This window comes from Ovis canadensis, chromosome 2 (assembly GCF_042477335.2).
Source record: "Ovis canadensis isolate MfBH-ARS-UI-01 breed Bighorn chromosome 2, ARS-UI_OviCan_v2, whole genome shotgun sequence".
NCBI classification, from domain to species: Eukaryota; Metazoa; Chordata; class Mammalia; order Artiodactyla; family Bovidae; genus Ovis; species Ovis canadensis.
Genome location: NC_091246.1, coordinates 157,927,501 through 157,946,493, shown reverse-complemented (window position 1 = coordinate 157,946,493; position 18,993 = coordinate 157,927,501).

Here is an 18,993-nt window from a genome sequence, read left to right as displayed (position 1 = left end):
CATAATTCTCATTTTCTCCTCAAAGGAGAATCAATACAATTGAAAGAAAGTCCAAATTAGTTGGAGTTCATTTTCATCCTGTACTACTGGATGTGAAAAAAAAAAAAAACAAACCTTGATTCCTCAATTCATTCAATCTTCTTCTTCCTATATACTTAATATGACCATTTGATTCTGGTTTCTGGTTATATAGATGGGAATCCTTAGAAACAACAATCAAAAAAAGAACAAATATTCATAAGTCAATATTGTGAGCATACTTAGAGCTCATTCTACTCTAAGGAAGTGCTGAATATTCTTTATTCACAAAAACCTTAATTTGAGCAACAAACTCTTTTAATTTGGACCATAACTGTACAGAGTTTAATTGGTAATAATTTGACATCTAATTGTGTATAGAAAGCTGCTGTTCAGCCCTGGTTTGTTATTTCTAAATGATTTTGGCCGGGATGCAAAAGAATATGAGCGCACGTTGTATGAATGTCTAAGCCACACTGCCTTTACATGACAGCTCGGAGTGCAGAACTGGATCCCAGCAGACAGAGAAAGCTACTCCCATTTTTGTTGAAGCAATATATTTTTTCCTTTAAAATGAAGAAAAAAACTGTACAGATGAATACTAGAATTAAAATGATTTTGAATTATTTTGCCAAGTTTAGATTTACTTACCTTGGATTCATCACATTTTAAAATTTTTCCAGCCATAATAAGAACTAATGCTTATTGAGTCACTGTTTTAAGTGTTTAAATGTATTAATTCTTTCCATCTGCATGTTAATCTTCTATGGCATAAGTCATCTTGAGTGGGAAAGCCAAGATTTGAATCCAGAAAGGCTTAATTCAGGAGCCATTTCTTCTACATTATTTTTCTTCTCAAAACAACAACAGTAAATCTTAGATATTAGGTCTCTATTCTTTTCAATGGAGGAATTAGAAAAACTTCTTTAACAAATAAAAGGAAAAATGAAAATTTTATTTGAACACTTTGAGAAAACAGATCTCCCCCAACAACTGTATATATCTTTCCAAGAATATGGTAAATGTCTTCCTCCCTCACTTATAGACCATCTGATTTTCCTCTGATAGTAAATTCAAAGACACGCATTCAAGAATAGGAACATTCTTTGTGCCAAACAGGTTACCCAGGGATCTTGATTTGTACTTGTTACCCAGAGACTGCTGTCTAACACTGCCTGATAGACTGAATAGCCTGAGTCTGAGTGGGATCATAGCCATTTATGACTCTGCAGGAGCAAGCCCACGCTGGGTCTTTCCTACTATGGAGTAGACCCTGCAGTGTTCAGAGGTTAATCTTGAATAGTTGATGCAATAATAATGATATGAAGCTATCCTTCTACTTGCAAACTGGAATTCTTCACAAAGAACAATCACAACCAAGCTGCCCATTCTTTTTAAGTTTGCACATTAAACATCAACCAAGATGGGCCATGTTCTAAAACAGAATACAAATCTCAATAAATTTGAAAATATTCAGGTCCTACAAAGTATGTTTCCTGACCTTAACAAAATTAATTTAGAAATTAACAACAGAAAGATTTCTGGAAAAGTCTTAAGTATTTGAAAAATGAATAATATTCTTCCAAATATTGTATGAGTTAAAAAAAAACTTAAAAGAGAAATTAGAAAGTAATTGTGAACTAATGAACATAAAAAAAGCATATCAAAATTTGTAGGATACTACTTAGCAGTAAACTACAGTAGAAGATGCTCCAAAATCACTGCAGATGGTGATTGCAGCCATGAAATTAAAAGACGATTACTCCTTGGAAGGAAAGTTATGACCAGCCTAGATAGCATATTAAAAAGCAGAGACATTACTTTGTTAACAAAGGTCCATCTCGTCAAGACTATGGTTTTTCCTGTGGTCATGTATGGATGTGAGAGTTGGACTATAAAGAAAGCTGAGCACCGAAGAATTGATGTTTTTGAACTGTGGTGTTGGAGAAGAGAGTCCCTTGGACTGCAAGGAGATCCAACCAGTCCATTCTGAAGGAGATCAGTCCTGGTATTCTTTGGAAGGACTGGTGTTGAAGCTAAAACTCCAATACTCTGGCCACCTCATGCGAAGAGCTGACTCTTTTGAAAAGACCCCGATGCTGGGAAAGATTGAGGGTAGGAAGAGAAGAGGACAACAGAGGATGAGATGGTTGGATGGCATCACCAACTCAATGGACATGGGTTTGAGTGAACTCTGGGAGTTGGTGATGGACAGGGAGGCCTGGCATGCTGCGGTTCATGGGGTCCCAAAAAGTTGGACACATCTGAGCAACCGAACTGGCTGACTGACTGACAGTAGGAGAAAGTTTATAGAACTAAATATTAGAAAAATATTAGAAAAATAGCGAGGTCTCTCAAACAGTAACCTCAGGATCAACTTTAAGTTATTAGAACAAGAAGAGCATACTAAACTTAGAGTTAGCTGATGAAACTCCCAGAACCTGGGATGATGCTGGAACACCCTCCAAGACAACATGGACTGAGAAGGACCACAATGTAATGGTAAGAGGAGTACTTTTACACTGACCTCAGGCCTTCCCCCAGGCCTGCACAGCTCTGCTTTGAGAGGGTCCTCCTGGGCCTACAGTTTCTTCAGTGGATAAAGGAGAGCCCAAGACAGACATCCAGCTTGGCCAAAGTTGTGGGATACTTCCTGGAAGGCTCGTTCCAATCTCTTCTCATGGGGATCACTGGAGGGATGTATAGAGCTTGACTACTACAGATCAGATACAGATGGAGAAGACAGTGGTGGGCTTACAGTAAACATCACTCAGATCTTGTGGGTAATGTCTCTGCTCACAGCAGCACCTGACCAGACATGCCAGCCAGAAGTTCTGCCCATTTGCAGAGCCAATGGCCCCCTCTGGCCAGGAAACTAGGTTGACTCGGATTCCCAGTCAATTGGTCATAGTGGATATGGAACCCATTCAGCAGATAGGGAACTCACCCAGTCTTGCCCAGCTGCTCAGCACAGTCTCAAGTCCCACCCCTCTGGGAAGCCTGGCCGCAGATACCCAGAAGCTGCATCCCACTGCCCACTTTGGCAGGGAGTTAAGCCAGCAGCCCTGGCCATACTCAGCATAACCATTAGTGGCATGACAGGGGAGCCCAAACAGTGACACTGAGCATCCTCAGAGCACAGTCTATTGTACTGCCCTGCCCTGGTGCCCAGCCTACAATCCCACCTAACAGTAGAGCTGAGCATATACTGCTAAGTCACTTCAGTCGTGTCCGACTCTGTGCGACCCCGTAGATGGCAGCCCACCGGGCTCCCCCATCTCTGGGATTCTCCAGGCAAGAACACTGGAGTGGGTTGCCATTTCCTTCTCCAATGCATGAAAGTGAAAGTCAAAGTGAAGTCGCTCAGTCATGTCTGACTCTTAGTGACCCCATGGACTGCAGCCTACCAGGCTCCTCCATCCGTGGGATTTTCCAGGCAAGAGTACTGGAGTGGGGTGCCACTGCCTTCTCCAAGAGCTGAGCATATGGCCCTACCCAATTGCTGAACATAGCCTGCGGCCCCACCCAACCTGAGAGCCAGCATAATTAACCTTCTTAATAGAATAATTTATTTAAAAATAGAAAATGTACATTGATATTAAGAAAACAAACAACTCAATGAAAAATGGGTAAAAAAAAATTTTGAACAGATATATGGTTGGCAAATAATCACATGAAGAGTAGCTCAGCATGACCAGTCATTAGGGAAATGTCAATTAAAATTGCAGTTCTTAGAATGGCTAAAGTTGAAACATCTGACCGTACCAAGTGTTTGGTGATATGAAGGAGCCAGAATTCTCAGTGCTGCCAGTGTGAATCTAAAATGGTATAACTACTTTGAAAAATAGTTTAGTAGTTTCTCTAAAATTTAAAAATATACTTACCATGTGTTTCAGTCATTCCATTCTTAGTTTTTCATCCAAAAGAAATCAAAAGCACATATCCATACAAAGACTTATACACAAATGTCATAGCAGCTTTATTTGTAATAGCTAGCGTTTGGACACAATCCAAATGTCTATCAACAGATGAGTGGATAAACACATTGTGATATATCCTACACGATTTGGAATACTACTCAGCGAAAGGAAAGAAATAAATCTCACAAGAAGATGGATGAATTTCAAGATAATTTTTCTGAGTGAAAGAATTGTTACAAAAAAGAATACATTCTGTGTGATTCCATTTCTATAAAATTCTAGAAAATGCAAACCCATCTACTAAGACAGAGAGCAGAGCAGTAGCTTACCAGAGGATGAGGAGGTGGTGATGGGGAGAGGTGAAGCAGACAAGGAGGGGCAGGAAGGAGGATTTCAAGAGGGCCCAAAAATGTTTGGACATGATGAATATGTTGATTTCTTGATTTTATACATATGTCAGAACTTATCAAATTGTATACTTTTAAAATATGAAGTTTAGTGTATATTAATTGACCACAGTAAAGCTGTTTAGAAATTTTAAAAAATAAAATTATGAACCATGATAAAGACACAAGGAACTTTGAGAAAGGTATGCATTATTATTTTTACCTGTTCAAAAAAATGAATAAAGGTGAGTGAAGGTAACCATTTGCCCCTCAAAACACAAGCCCAGTTTCATCTCAACCTCCTGTTCATTGCGCACGCACACTCCTGTCTGATTCTTCTGCTCTTAATATGATATAAAGATGCACCATGAGGAAAGCACGTTTGGGTAGGGTTTGCCTCCCTCCTCCTGATCTCCTTGGCTATGCCACACCCCAGGCTATATGGGAAGACAGAATTCGTGGCTTTTTCCCAAGTGTCCCTGACAGAGGTGGGTTCAATTGTTTTGGGGAGCTTGTTTATACGGAAAACTCATCAGGACCATTGTCAGGATTGTCAGCAACTGTGGAAAATCTGTTTCTGAACCTCCAATAAAGCACAGTTCTAGCCAAGTGAGAGCTGAAAAAACATCTCAGTTTTTCTAAGAAAATCCCATAGACCCAACAGATTCAGTGTCATCCGAATATTCCTCATGCAGTTTCACTTCTTTACTCATGTCTATTTAAGCGCTTTTTGAAAGCTGTAATTACATAAACAGAGAGCCTCCCACACTCTGACAAGTGGAAAAATACATATTAACTCCAGACAAAATGTGGGTGGTGGTATCTTTTTTTTTTCCTTAAGCAAGCGTTCTACTGTCAGAAACTATGAAACACTACTGCAAACAGTGATAAGTGACTAAAAATCTTTCCTATTAGAAACTGCCACGTAGTTTCCTAGGATATTATTTTACTTTTTTTTTTTTTAAATCTTTCCTGTATAAACAGTAAAGTTCTTAAATCTAATTCTTTCTTCCCTGTAAAATGTTGTCAATCCATCCCGTTTCCCAAATCCTTCAGTTTGTAAGAACTGACTAATTAGGGAAATGCTTGCTATTTTGAAGTGCATTGAATGTGTTCTTTTTGATATTTCAATTTCTCATCATTTGAATTGCATATTTTGAGGGTGGGCAATGGAAAAAAAAGACAAGGCAAAAGCTTGTCCTCTGGTTTATAAACCAGGCACTTCTGCCGAAGGTTTTCATGTCAGTGTTAATGTGAAAAACAAGGCCACAAACCAAATCAGATGTCAGAATTAGCATTGTTTTAACTACTTACCTTGGACTAATTTTAACCTTTAAATTGTTCATTTAACTGTTCAATATAATACCAGTGTTTGTTAAATGTATGTCATATAATAACAGCATAAAGAAATTGAGGTCACCTTGGAAAAATTAGAAGGAATGAGTAGAACAGAGATTAGAACTCAGATAGCCTGGCTTCAGAGCCCTACTCTCAAACACCATGCTATGCTATATCTCAAAATTGTGATTAATATTTATTGAAAGCTTATGCTGGGCCCATGTATTATTCTAAGCCCTTTACATTTAATATCTCAGTTAAGTTTCAAAAAGGCCTTTGACATAAGCATTTCTGTCATGACATATCATGTCATGTGCGTGCATGATCAGTCATATCTGACTCTTTGCCACCCCGTGAACTGTAGCCCACCAGGCTCCTCTGTCCATGGAATTTTCCAGGTAAGAATACTGGAGCAAGTTGCCATTTCCTTCTCCAGGGGATCTTCCTGACCCAGGCATTGAACCTGCATCTCTTGAGTCTCCTATATTTCTATTTTCCCAATATTCTAGATGGTGGGTCTGAGACATAGAAAGAATAAGTAGCTTGCCCAAGATTCATAGCAGCTGGCAGAGGAGGCATTCAAATAATGACAATCAGACTTCAGAGCCTGTGCTTCTCACCACACATCAAGGAAAATGAACTGACACGTACTCTGGGAAAATAATCATGTCTGGCATAGGAATTCTATAGATAAAACCCCTGTCAGAAAGCAGCTTCGAGTCTTGTTAGGGAGTCAGACAAGTAAGGCACGCTCTTATCTATCCCTTCCCCTTCCTCACTCCAGTTCTACGCTTTCTTCTACCCAGATGTCACTCTGTGCTCGGAAAAATATTGAATGCATAATAACTGACCCACCTCTCACTTCCAAAATATTGGTTGTAGTGGAGAAAGGATATGGGAGAGTATAAAACTTTTATGTTTTGTCTTTAAAGAGCTTGGATTTTAAAATGTTAAGACATACAGAGACTGACAGTTGCCAATTCACCCAATCTGTCAAATCTGGGTCCACATATCTAAGTCTTCCATGGACTACTGGGTGACCAGAACTGCCATTCTATAGAATACATTAATAATTTAGCTGGAAGGAAGGTGCGAGTAATTTCAAGCCAAGGAAGTATTTCTATGAATCCGAAGACATGTGGACAAAAAATAGATTCATTCTGCTGGAGTATTATTCCTGAGTGGAAAAAGTGGAATATCTGATGAGCAAGAAGTAAACCTTTGAGTTACTGAAATCTTGGAGATATTTTTATTATTTAGAGATCTTTAATTATAACTGACATCTAAGACAGAAATTAAAACAGAAATTGCTACCCGGAACAGGGTTCTGCTGTAAGAACAAATGTGAAAAGTATGGCACTGACTTAGAAGTCAGTTAAGGAGAATGAAGGGCTTCCCAGGTGGCGACAGTGGTAAAGAACTTGCCTGCCAGTGCAGGTAGACGTAGGAGACGTCGGTTCGATCCCTGGGTCAGGTAGCTCCCCTGAAGGAGAGCGTGGCAACCCACTCCAGTATTCTTGCCTGGAGAATTCCGTGGACAGAGGAGCCTGGTGGGCTACAGTCCATGGGGTCGCAAAGAGTCAGATAGACTGAAGCAACTTAGCATACACACAGCAAGGAGGATGAAGAAAATAGACACAGCAGGCTGGGCAGTTGGAAACTCACCTTATACAATGTCAAATATTTGGTAACTGTTATCATTTGGAAGCAGAATATGTGCTTCCTGAGACTATAGCTTTAAAGGAAGTTGTTGGAAAATGTCAGAGTGTTATGGGCTACTATGTACTGCTGCTAGCAAGATATTCTATGAATGAGATTCTTCAGCCAAGAATCAGCTCACTGTGATGGAGAAATTAAAGAAAATAGAGTCAAGAGCTTTACTTAGTAGAAAATGATATTTATTTTAGTAAGACAGGTAAGTCTGAACATAACTTTGAACATCAAAGGTCAGTTAGACTTCTTAATTGAATAGGATTTCAGTATTAGGAAAAAGATTAACTATACAATCTCTCCACCCAAGTCATGAAGTGAAGGTAGAGAGGCTTAGGAATCAGGAAACAGAAAATAATGAAGAAAGAATTCCCATTCTCCCTTTCAGTTGACGTGGCCATGTGGCTAGTTCTTACTAATGGCATCTGAGTGGAATAATACTTGTCACTTTGAGGATTAGGGGAAAGAAATGAGTGTGTCTTTTTCACTCTCATTTTCCCCCATCAATAAGCTAAATGCCAGAAGCCCTGGAGAAGAGCAAAGTTGTGAGATGAAGCAGTCCTCTGTTCCAGAAAGATCATCTGGAGGACCAGCTACCAGCTGGGAACATTCACACGGGATGGTTTATGTGCAAGAAAGAAATATTCGTTAAGTCACTGATATTTGTTGAGATTTGTTTGTTACAGCAGAAAACATTATCCTCAGTAACAAACAATGCACAAAGTCTTTAATTCTAATTTGCTGCACTGCTTTATCCCATCTTTGAATTGCATACAGAGAGCTTGGTCTGTCCCACGCTCTGTTCTACGTTTTACAAAGTAATTTACATGTATTACATCTATTACACACATGCATATAGTCCCTTAAGTCCTATATAGATGGTAGCTCAGAACTTAATACTTTATTTTACCCCAGGAGACACCAAAAGTAGTCCTTTAACTATCTAAAAGTTACAAAAATAAGTCAGTTTGACTAAACAAAATGCAGGCGGATCCTTAGAGGACTTTAGTTACCCTTCCTTGTAAGATCTGCTTGAAGAGCACCCTAATTCCGGCTCTATCATAAAATTTCCTCATTCATCTCCTTATTGGCCATTTATTTAAGGAAACACTATCTAGACAGGAACTTGAGTCCAATTTAACTAGGAAGTTACATGATAGACTTCTTTGGATTCCATTTTGCTTGTGTTATAAAAAGTTTCTCCTATATACTATGGAATCATCATTAAACAAATATTTATTGTGCACTTACTATTTATTGCTCTGCTCTGTGTTAGAGACATAAAGATAATTGAGATAGATTTCTGTTCTTAAGGAGCAGAGTCTAGGGAACATGCAGGCAAGTTAAAAAATTTTACATTATAACAAAACCTGATGAATGCAGTCATACCAGGATGCATAGAGTGTGATATGAACAGGGGAGTCAGTGTCATAATTCTACAAAGAGCATGCTGTAGGCAAAAAAAGATTTTGAAATCAGAAGTGTGAAAAATACACACACACTTGATGTGAAAGAAAATGGTAGTGACTGCTTCAGCCAATTTTTCATGATCAATTACTATAGGAGTGGTCCAGTTTGGTCACAAAAGAGCTCTAGCCATTTGGAAACAATGCATCAAAGACTGTGTCCAAGTTATAGCATTTACTATTATTTGGAAATCTTTGTATGATTCCTGCCTTTCATTATTATTTCAAAATTTAATGCCAACTTGATTACCACTATTACTAGTACTTTCGCTTCGAAGTCTCTCCCTACCAACCCTCTCTTAAAAATTAATTAATTAGTTAAGAGCTAATTCTTAAAAATTGGTTCTCCCAGTTTCTCTTTCTTTATCACCCCCATCTTCAAGCACAGCTTTGCCCCTCAATTATTCTTTATTCTTCATGCTAGGCTCCTGATTGCCTGCCCTGTAGCCTCCCTGTGTTTCCCTCATCTGTTTCATTCTGATAATCCTCAAGAGATAAATATTCCAATAGCACTATTTTAACTATGTCACACTCTAATTTCAAATCTTTTCATGGCTGCATGTTACTTAAGTTCTAACTTGTTACCTACCATCCATTATCCTTGTTGAGATTTGATTGCCCAACCTGTAAAATGGGGATAATTATCATATTTAATTCATATATTCACCATTAAGTTCAAATCTCTGAAACATGTATTTAGAATAGTTTCCAGTGAATAGTAAGCATTTAAAAGATTTGAGTTGCTGCTATTACTTACAGTAACTCAAGATGTAAGGCAGTCTGAAATTTGACCCAAATTTAACTTTCTACTTTTATCTCACATAAAAACACCTGTTCACAATGAAGAGCAGGCTTCTCCTGGTTCTAGAAACACATCTTACAAATTCTTCCTTTGAACCTCTAATTTGGTCATGCTCTTCCCTAAACATCTCTTGCTTTCCATTTACTCAAATCCTATGCATTCTTCAGGAACTAGTTTAAATCTTATCCTTGCAAAATCATCTGTTGTCTTACTCATGTAAGAATTAAAGATTTTAAAGTTAAAAAATAAAAAACTAAAAAAAAAAAAAAGATCACTCCCCACTGTTAACAGATACAGTGATCCTCATTGGAGATTCTTGTGTCTTATGTGATATGAAATATTGAGAATCTAGAACAGACTGGAAAAGAGGATGTTCTTATCCCCACCCTAACATAATTTTTACCCAGAATATTGCCCCAGAGTTGGAAGTGAGCCATAAATATTTTGGGATTGATTGTTTATCATGTAACCAAGTCTATTCCTATATAGTTTAGATTAAGAAACCATAAGGCAGAAACAGAAAAGAATTAGGAGCCATGTTAGAATTCTTTCTGGGGCTTCATGAAGAGAGAAAAAAAATTGCATCTAGAAAGATATATTGCTATGATTACCATATCTCCAAATGATAATACAGGGATAAAGTAAATATTCTAAAATTATATCTTCTTATCCTCTAAGAGTTGGCTATATTTTTTTAACTAGAGATGCTTCTCATTTCTGTGCATTGAATCAAAATTGAAACATAATAAATTAGTCAACTAAAAATGTTAAAGTTTATGCAGAATCCCAATTCAAAATCATTCAATATTTATAGCAATTTCATGGTTTAGTGGATGTCCTTGAGGCCTCTGTGATCAACTGATGTCCACTGCCCAACTCCAAGGGACATAATTCACATAGACTTCACATTTAATTATGCTTCATCCTACCACCTGAAGTTTGTACAGCACAATAGCTTTGTCTATCCAGGTGAGTTGGAAAGTAACCTATACAAATTTTTTTCTTTTTTTTAGAGTATAATAATGCATCCCCAAAGATGAGGAAAGCAGTTTGGCCAGTATGAATTGTAAATAAGAGCACAAGCTGTGAAATTAACCAAATCGTCATGTTGCTTTTCACAAGATAGTGAGCCATGGGCCAGTTACATCACCTTTCTGAGCCTTTGTTTCTTCACAGTAAAATGGGCATAATAAGAGTACTTCATAAGGTTTTCAGAACGATTAAACAAAATGAAATTGAACAAAGTGTTTAGCTCAGAGTAGGAGTTCAGTACTTACTTGTTCCATTTCAGAATTACGATTATATTAGGGAAAGAGGTTTTTCTTCTACATAGTGAATGCTGGAGAGTAATACTCTGCCTGACTTCTAACCCGCATTCTAGAAAACCATCCTACCATCTGCATCTGGTGCTGTGGCTTTCAGGCATTTTCTTTTTTTCTTTTTTTAATTTATTTATTTTTTATTTTACTTTACAATACTGTATTAGTTTTGCCATACACTGACGTGAATCCACCACGGGTGTACATGAGTTCCCAATCCTGAAACGCCCCCCGCCCCCCATTCCCACCTCTCTCCTCGTATCATTCCTGTGGGTCATCCCAGTGCACCAGCCCCAAGCATTCTGTATCCTGTATCGAACCTAGACTGGCGATTCGTTTCTTACATGATAGTATACATGTTTCAACAGGCATTTTCTTTAGTAGCAGCATGAGAAGAACCTTTTGGTTTTAAATTAAAATCTTAAATGTGTAGGAGAAGTGTTAGTTGCTCAGTCGTGTCCAACTCTTTGCGATCTCATGGGCTGTAGCCCACCAGGCTCCTCTGTCCATGGAATTTTCCAGGCAAGAATACTGGGCTGGGTAGCCATTCCCTTCTCCAGGGGATCTTCCCAACCCAGGAATGGAACCCAGGTCTCCTGCATTGCAAGCAGATTCTTTACTGTCTGAGCCACCAGAGAAGCCCCTCAATCTATTCAAGATCAGATCCCATTATAAAAGACAGCCATTCTGGGAAAGACTTTGAATAAGAAGACCTAGTTCCATCTCGGAGAAGGCAATGGCACCCCACTCCAGTCCTCTTGCCTGGAAAATCCCATGGGCGGAGTAGCCTGGTAGGCCGCAGTCCATGGGGTCGCTAAGAGTCGGACACGACTGAGCGACTTCCCTTTCAAAACTTTCATGCATTGGAGAAGGAAATGCAACCCACTCCAGTATAGTTGCCTGGAGAATCCCAGGGACAGGGGAGCCTGGCGGGCTGCCATCTATGGGTCACACAGAGTCGGACATGACTGAAGTGACTCAGCAGTAGCAGCAGTAGCAGTTCCATCTTTACCTGACCTTGAGAAAGTTACTTGGCCCTTTAAAGCACTTTTCTCATCTGCAATTTTTAAATAATAGAAAACTCCACCCTGTTAGTGCTCAAGGTTGTTTTGACACTCAGAGCAGTGCCTGTGTATCAACGTGCTTTGAAATAGCCATGAAATATCCAAATACATACTAGTTCTCTTATCGCAACACCAGCTTCTGCGTTTTGGCTCACCTATTTGGTTTTTTCCCCAACAGATTTACCTCCCTAATTATACGCAGTTCCTTGTTAACAAACAGGTGTATCCCAGAATTTAATTTGCTAATCAGTTGTTAGGAACTGAAGGCACATTTTCCCTTAGAAATGATGTTATAAATGGAATAGTTATCTCTGAAGCAATCTTAGCTCAAGTCTTTATCCCCAAATGTAACTCAAATATTATACATGTGCTATAAAAACAATTGGAAATATTATCATTGTATAAGTAATTGTAATGGTAAAATAATGAAAATAAATGAGCTTAATTTATCTTTAATGCTGTCATTTAATTACTGGCAAGTCAACTTAGAAAAAAGTGCTCTTGAAGATCCTAAAGAGAATGTTTTGTGTTCCACGAGGCTTTAGAAATGGATATGACTTGCTTTTATGGTTGACAGATTTCAAAACCTAGATCTTTGCTTTTTTGGTAACTTTTATGATTAGCAATTACTATTGAGATAATTGGAGGGGCAGAGATAAAACAGAGGGAACAAAGAAATATAAGAAGAACCCGAAAAGAGAAGAAAGATGAGGAGCGAAATAAAGATAGGAAGAGCTAGAAATTTAAAGTGAACACGAAGAATCTTGGGGGAAAAAAAGGGAAGACTGAAAGATGTGAATTCAGTGGAGAAGAAAAGGAAAAAAGTAATTTTTAAAAAGAGTAGAGAAAATAGACTTCATTGTTAAATATTAAGAGGGTAAATATATAGTTGAGTAGTCAGTCCTACCCCAAAGTCAATTCTTTACTGAGACTTTCACTTCAGTTAAGTCACACAGTCATGTCTGACTCTTTGTGACCCGATGGACTGCAGCATCCCAAGCTTCCCTGTCGATCACCAACTCCCAGAGCTTGCTCAGGTTCATGTCCATTGAGTCGGTGATGCCATGCAACCATCTCATCCTCTGTCATCCCCTTTTCCTCCTGCCTTCAATCTTTCCCAGCACCAGGGTCTGTTCCAGTTCGTCAGTTCTTCGCATCAGGTAGCCAAAGTATTGGAGTTTCAGCTTTATCATCAGTCCTTCCAATGAATATTCAGGACTGATTTCCCTTAGGATTGACTGGTTGGATCTCCTTGCAGTCCAAGGGATTCTCAAGCGTCTTCTCCAACACCACAGTTCAAAAGCATCAATTCTTCAGCACTCAGATTTCTTTATAGTCCAACTCTCATCCTTGTGGCTCAGCTGGTAAAGAATCTGCCTGCAATGGGGGAGACCTGGGTTTGATCCCTGGGTTGGGAAGATGCCCTAGAGAAGGGAAAGGCTACCCACTCCAGTGCACTGGCTTAGAGGACTCCATGAACTATATAGTCCATGGGGTTGCAAAGAGTCGGACACGACTGAACGACTTTCAGAACTTCACTTCACTCACATCCATACATAATTACTGGAAAAAACCATAACTTTGACTGGACAGACATTTGTTGGCAAAGTAATGTCTCTGCTTTTTAACGTGATGTCTAGGTTAGCCATAGCTTTTCTTCCAAGGAGCAAGAGTATTTTAATTTCCTGGCTACAGTCACCATTTACAGTGATTTTGAAGCCCCGCAAAATAAAGTATCCTACTGTTTCCATTGTTTCCCCATCTATTTGCCATGAAGTGATGGGACCAGATGCCATGATCCTAGTTTTCTGAGTGTTGGCTTTTAACCCAACTTTTTCACTCTCCTCTTTCACTTTCATCAGGAGGCTCTTTAGATCTTCTTTGCTTTCTGCCATAAGGGTGGAACTTTAGAGGACTGAATCCTCTAAAGGTTGGGACTGAGACTTTAGAGGAGGATATATGGAAACTCCAAAGGGCAGATGAAGAGAGGAAACAGGAATGGAAGTGAGGCTGGCCAGTAATTGAATCAGGCATTTGTCACCAAGTGCTAATGACTCTGGCAGTTAGTGATTTAAATAATATTAAAATTATTTGAGATGGGGAATTAACATCTGATAAACAATTAGGAAAATTATTCAAAGATGAAAATATCTCACTGAATAATCTACATGGTAGAATGATTTACAATCACCAGAAAGATGTCTTTAATTTATAGTATAATAGGAAATTGTTTTCCACTCAAAACATTAAATATTTATTATAACACCTGATGCTTATAAAGACCTCTAGGGCAGTACATAAAAAGCTAGTTGTTAAAGTAAGGGCAAACTCTCTCTCTGACAAACTCATCTGCATCTCTAAAGGTCATCAATGACTTACTCATTGTCACATGCAATTAACTATTATTTGATAGCATTGTTTCCTGACACTCCAGCTGATCAGTTCTCCATCTCTTGGTTCTCGTGAGCCTTCCTGAGTCTTCATTCATCTCTCCAACCATCTATTTCATCATATTTTAGGGGCTGTCCCTCTTCCTCCTTTTAAATGTTATTGTTTCTGCAGACTCAGAGACTTAGAGAACAAGCTTTTGTTTGCCAGGAATGAGTGGCAGGAGGAAGGAAAAGTTAGAGAGTCTGAGATCAACATGTACACACATATACATATTTAAAATGGATAACCTACAAGGACCTGCTGTGTAGCACAGGGAACTCTGCTCAATGTTATGTGGCAGCCTGGATGGGAGAGGAGTTTGGGAGAATGGGTATATGTATTTATTTGTATGGCTGAGTCAGTCTGATGTACACCTGAAATTATCACAACATTGTTAATCAGCTATACTCCACTATAAAATAAAAAAGTTATTTAAAAAACACTATTATTATTTCTGAAAGTTCCATATTTTAGCCTTCTTCTCATTTTACAAATGCTCTATAAACAATCTCACCTACATACATGGCTCCAACCACCATCAACATGACTATGATCTAAACAGTCATAACACCCAAATTTCTACCTGCAACCCAGACTTCTTAAGATTCCAGATTTTTGAATCCAACTGAAGATTGCCAGAGCCTTTTTATTGTAAAAGACACTGTTCCTTCAATTTGCAACACCATACTTTTGGTCATTTTTAAAAAATCGAAATGTATTAAAAAATGAGAAACAATTTTAACTCATAACTTTTTGCAAGTTTTCATAGAAATTAAAATGAAAAACTTTATCTTACACTTAATCCTTCATATTTACTCTCTCATCCTTAGTACTATAGGTTGACATGGTAAAGAATTCACAAATATTTTAGAGTCCTTCTGACAAAGGAAGCTTTTAATTGAAATTTAAAACTTAAAAGTCTTCAAAGTTCCAGAATAAATGTTGATGGAATTTTTAAAGGGAGATTAATTAAGATGCCCCACATTTTATCTTTAAACACAAAATCTCCACATGTGCCTAATGTGAGATTAAAAGAGTGTTGTCTCCATTCTGACCTACCAGTATCTCTGTAGCTGCCTTACAGTTCAGATAATGCTGAACTTGGAGCAAAGAGACACATTTTTAATTGTTTTCATAAAATTTTCTTCCATTAATCATTTTTATTTTCTAGGGAATAGTGGCAGTTATGCCCCCACATGTGAAATGTTAGGCATAGTAAAGGGAAAAAAAAAAAAAAACACAGAACCTATTCTAAGGATTAGTAATATTACCGGTGGGTGGGGGTTACTAATACAAGAGGAAGTATCAGTTGAGTCAAATTTCAAATTTGTTATTTCCTCTGATACTCTGAATATCTCTTACTACCTGTTGAATCACCCTGCTAGTGATAGTGAAAGTTGCTCAGTCGTGTCCAACTCTTTGTGATCGCGTAAACTATACAGTTCATGGAATTCTCCAGGCCAGAACATTGGAGTGGGTAGCCTTTCCCTTCTCCAGGGGATCTTCCCAACCCAGGGATCAAACCCAGGTCTCCCAACCCAGGGATCAAATCCAGGTCTCCCGCATTGTGGGCAGATTCTTTACCAGCTGAGCCACAAAGGAAGCCCAAGAGTACCGGGCTAGGCAGCCTATCCCTTCTACAGCGGATCCTCCCAACCCAGGAATAGAACTGGGGTCTCCTGCATTGCGGTGCATTCTTTACCAACTGAGCTATCAAGGAGGCTAGTAACTCAAGCTCCAAGATAATTCAAATTGGAAAATATATGTGAGACAAATTCTCCTCTATTGCATTAACTGAGTTGGTTGTAACTTGGGTTCACCAATTCAGGCCCTAGTTAAATGCTGTGAAAAGGCAGCTTGCAGGATGCCTACAGACTATGAAGATGCTGATGGAAGAAATGTAGATTTTAAAACCTGACCACTAGTATTTTAATCCTAGGAATGGTTTTGTTAGGCATTATCTTTGTGAACTTGGATAAGGCATTTAACCTTGTCAAGCTCAGTTTTTCCAAATTTAAGTGAGAATAATAATATCTACTTTGCAAATTTCTCATAAATAATGTTGTTGATGTATATTTTTCTGGTACATGACTTGAAACTTATGCTGCTAAGTCACTTCAGTCATGTCTGACTCTGTGTGACACATAGATGGCAGCCCACCAGGCCCCCCATCCCTGGGATTCTCCAGGCAAGAACACTGGAGTGGGTTGCCATTTCCTTCTCCAATGCATGAAAGTGAAAAGTCAAAGTGAAGTCGCTCAGTCGTGTCCGACTTTTAGTGACCCCAAGGACTGCAGCCCACCAGGCTCCTCCGCCCATGGGATTTTCCAGGCAAGAGTACTGGAGTGGGGTGCCATTATAGATGTGCTAAAAAATCCATTAAAGGCTACTATTCTGTCACTGAAAGAGGAACTCCCAGGTCAGTAGGTGCCCAATATGCTACTGGAGATCAGTGGAGAAATAACTCCAGAGAGAAAGAAAGGATGAAGCCAAAGCAAAAACAATACCCAGCTGTGGATGTGACTGATGATTGAAGCAAGGTCCCATGATGTAAAGAGCAATATTGCATAGGATGCTGGAATGTCAGGTCCATGAATCAAGGCAAATTGGAAGTGGTCAAAAAAGAGATGGCAAGAGTGAACGTCAACATTCTAGGAATCAGCGAACTAAAATGGACTAGAATGGGTGAATTTAACTCAGATGACCATTATATCTACTACTGCAGGCAGGAATCCCTCAGAAGAAATGGAGTAGCCATCGTGGTCAACAAAAGAGTCCGAAATGCACTACTTGGATGCAATTTCAAAAACGACAGAATGATCTCTGTTTGTTTCCAAGGGAAACCATTCAATATCTCAGTAATCCCAGTCTATGCCCCAACCAGTAACACTGAAGAAGATGAAGTTGAATGGTTCTATGAAGATCTACAAGACTTTTTAGAACTAACGCCCCCAAAATATGTCCTTTTCATTATAGGAGACTGGAATGCAAAAGTAGGAAGTCAAGAAACACCTGGAGTAACAGGCAAATTTGGCCTTGGAGTATGGAATGAAGCAGGGCAAAGGTTAATAGAGTTTTGCCAAGAGAACACACTGGTCATATCAAACACCCTCTTCCAACAACACAAGAGAAGACTCTCCACATGGACATCACCAGATGGTCAACACCGAAATCAGATTGATTATATTCTCTGCAGCAAAAGATGGAGAAGCTCTATACAGTCAACAAAAACAAGACCGGGAGCTGACTGTGGCTCAGATCATGAAGTCCTTATTGCCAAATTCAGAGTTAAATTGAAGAAAGTAGGGAAAACCACAGGACCATTCAGGTATGACCTAAATCAAATCCGTTATGATTATACAGTGGAAGTGAGAAATAGATTTAAGGGCCTAGATCTTATAGATAGAGTGCCTGATGAACTACAGATGGAGGTTAGTGACATTGTACAGGAGACAGGGATCAAGACCATCCCCATGGAAAAGAAATGCAAAAAAGCAAAATGGCTGTCTGGAGGGAGGCTTTACAAATAGCAGTGAAAAGAAGAGAAGCAAAAAGTAAAGGAGAAAAGGAAAGATATAAGCATCTGAATGCAGAGTTCCAAAGAATAGCAAGGAGAGATAAGAAAGCCTTCTTCAGCAATCAATGCAAAGAAATAGAGGAAAACAACTGAATGGGAAAGACTAGAGATCTCTTCAAGAAAATTAGAGATACCAAGGGAATATTCATGCAAAGATGGACTCGATAAAGGACAGAAATGGTCTGGACCTAACAGAAGCAGAAAATATTAAGAATAGGTGGCAAGAATACACAGAAGAACTGTACAAAAAAGATCTTCATGACCAAGATAATCATGATGGTGTGATCACTCACCTAGAGCCAGACATCCTGGAATGTGAAGTCAAGTGGGCCTTAAGAAACATCACTACGAACAAAGCTAGGGGAGGTGATGGAATTCCAGTGGAGCTATTTCAAATCCTGAAAGATGATGCTGTGAAAGTGCTGCACTCAATATGCCAGCAAATGTGGAAAACTCAGCAGTGGCCACAGGACTGGAAAAGGTCAGTTTTCATTCCAATCCCAAAGAATGGCAATGCCAAAGAATGCTCAAACTACAACACAATTGTACTCATCTCACACACTAGTAAACTAATGCTCAAAATTCTCCAAGCCAGGCTTCAGCAATACTTAAACTGTGAATTTCCAAATGTTCATGCTGGTTTTAGAAAAGGCAGAGCAACCAGAGATCAAATTGCCAACATCCACTGGATCATGGAAAAAGCAAGAGAGTTCCAGAAAAACATCTATTTCTGCTTTATTGACTATGCCAAACCCTTTGACTGTGTGGATCACAATAAACTGTGGAAAATTCTTAAAGAGATGGGAATAACAGACCACCTGACCTACCTCTTGAGAAATCTATATGCAGGTCAGGAAGCAACAGTTAGAACTGGACATGGAACAACAGACTGGTTCCAAATAGGAAAAGGAGTACATCAAGGCTGTATCTTGTCACCCTGCTTATTTAACTTCTATGCAGAGT